Consider the following 2,820-nt stretch of genomic DNA (forward strand, 5'->3'; position numbering starts at 1 on the left):
AACCTCTGGTCTTCTTGCTCCAGCCGCCCAAAGCAGCGCCGGTCGTGCCGCCTGCTCCTGCCTCCCGTGGACGGCTGTGCTACCGCCTGCTCCTGCCTCCCGTGGCCCGGCTCCGCGTCGTCCCCTTCCTAGGCCCCGCCGTCGTCCACCGCCGTGGTGCTCTCGGCGTGGCATGGTCAATGTGGTCAACGACCGACTTCCATCGGAAGAGTATTGTATGTGGAGAGGCTAACAGCTGGGTCCACGGCAGCCGCAAGGAAGTGCCTCCTTACTACACGGAAAATAATTATTCCTCCACCTAACAGCGGGGACCCACCGGACGGGCCACCAGTATTTTTTGAAAAAAAATCATTTCCCCCTGACTGTTGGGACCCACCGGACGGGCCACCGTATTTCGTGAAAAAAACGTTCCCCCCGCTGTTAGCTCGGACCCACCGAAAGTGCCTCGTTATTATGCACACAAAAAATGAATACTCCCCCGGCTAGACGGGACCCACCTTGGTGGGAGGCTGTCTTGTGGGCCTACTAAGTTGACGGGGATGAAGGGCTTTCTCAACTTAGTCAATATGAACGATTCTAGCTCCAGTGACCGTACGATGTCCATCCAACGGCCATAGTGCTTCTTCAACCTCTGGTCTTCTTGCTCCAGCCGCCCAAAGCAGCGCCGGTCGTGTCGCATGCTCCTGCCTCCCTTGGCCGGCTGTGATGCCGCGGAGGCCTCACTGCCCCCTACTATTCCCACCGCTGGCCAGGCCCTGCGGACACGGCAGCCTCACACCGCAGCCGAACCAGTGAACCCTCGTACTCCTCTCCGCGCGGGCTTCCACTACCGCGTCTTCCCCGGCTCCGCGTCATCCCCTTCCTAGGCCTCGTCGTCGTCCACCGCCATGGTGCTCTCCGCGCGGCGTGGTCAACGTGGTCAAAGAATGACTTCCATCGGAAGAGTACTTTATGTGGAGAGGCTGACAGCTGGGTCCATGGCCACAGCCCAGTTTTTTTGTGATTTGCCAAGTAAGTCGCTTTGTCAGGCCTGTTGGGCTGCAAATCTTTCAAGACGAGGAGAGCTTTCATTCGGCTGGCCGAGAAAATGGCCCATCAGTAATGAGAAATGGGCTGTACATTTTTAAAACACATCAAACCGGTAATTACTTTCAAATATTTTTTTTCATTTCAAGATTTTAAATTACATTAATTTTTATGCGTGGAGAATTTGTTGGATTTGATATCGATATACATTTATTTTGAAAATCAGTTTGAATGTGAGTCGAAATTTCGGGATTAAAAACAGTTCGGACCGCACTGAAATATGCTAAATTTTGTATAATTTTTTAACCGTGGCCACAATATGGGCTGTAATGCTAGCAAAAAGAATATGGGCTTAAAAAAAAACCTTAAGAATTAGCAAATGGGCTGTAAATTATTAGAAATAATGGCAGATGGGCTGTATGCTATTTTCCACAGATTTGAGGTTTTCCTAAAAAAAGGTTGACGCACAAGCAGTGACGGTTGGATGTCCATCCAACGGCCGTCGTGCTTCTTCAATCTCTGCTCTTCCTGCTCCAGCCGCTCAAACAAGCGCCGGCGGGATTGCCTGCTCCCTCCTCCCCGCGGCCGGCTGTGCTGCCGCGCAGGCCTCACTGCCCCACCGTGCTCCCATCGCTGGCCTAGCCATCCCTCTACTCACCCACACCTGCTGTTATTCTCCAGCGACGGCAGACGAACCAGTAAACCCTCGTACAGTCGTACTCCCCTCCGCGTGGGAAACAACTGCTGAGTCTTCCCTGCCTTCATGCCGCCCCCTTCCTTGGCCTCGCCGTCGTCCACTGCCGTGGTGCTCTCGGCGCGGCGTGGTCAATGTGGTCAACGACCGACTTCCATCGGAAGAGTACTGTGCGTGGAAAAGGCTGACAGTTGGGTCCACGACGGCCGCAAGGAAGTGCCTCCTTATTACGCGCAAAATAGTTATTCCTCCACCTGACAGCGGGGACCCACCAAACGGGCCACCGTATTTCGTGAAAAAAAACGTTTGCCCCTGACTGCTGGGACCCACCAGCTACATCTTCGCACGCAAGGAAGTGCGTTCGGGCAAAAAAAATGATTCGCCCCCCTGACTGCTGGGACCCACCAGCTACATATTTGCACACAAGGAAGTGCGTCCGGGCAAAAAAAATGATTCACCCCCCTGACTGCTGGGACCCATCAGCTACATCTTCGCAGGCAAGGAAGTGCCTGACAGTCGGGACCCACCTGGTCGAAGCGTATGTAGCATTGTCATTTTGGTCGCGAACGTGTACGTACATATATACTGGTCGATGTAGAGGCGCGCTCGTGTCGTAGTAGAGGCGCGTACGTGTAGTAGTAGAGGCACGCACGTAGCATGTACAAGTACGTACAACGGCCAGGGAGAAAGAAAGAAAACACGGCCACGTACGTACATATGGGCGGGGTCTCGAACGCCTACTCCCGTATACGTACATGGCTGGGTCAGAACGGAGAAACAGAGTCGTCGTCGTGTTCATGGGGAGGCAACAAAATGCGTCATGTTCATGGGGAGGCAACGGAATGCGTCGTGTTCATCGGGAGGCAACAGAACGCGTGGGAGCCAACCGGCTTGGACGGAACAGGCGATGGAAACGAGGCCTGGCGTACCGCAGAATAGAGGAAACGGCCTTGTGTTTGACCAGCCATGTTCGGAATGGGGTCCTGTTGATCGGAAGGGGTGTGGCGTACCGCAAAACGGAGGAAACGGACCTCCTACGGTCGAAATGGGGGTCCTGTTGATCGGGAGGGGTGTGGCGTACCGCAAAACGGACGAAACGG

The sequence above is a fragment of the Triticum dicoccoides genome, chromosome 7B (genome assembly GCF_002162155.2).
Source record: "Triticum dicoccoides isolate Atlit2015 ecotype Zavitan chromosome 7B, WEW_v2.0, whole genome shotgun sequence".
In the NCBI taxonomy this organism is placed as follows: domain Eukaryota; kingdom Viridiplantae; phylum Streptophyta; class Magnoliopsida; order Poales; family Poaceae; genus Triticum; species Triticum dicoccoides.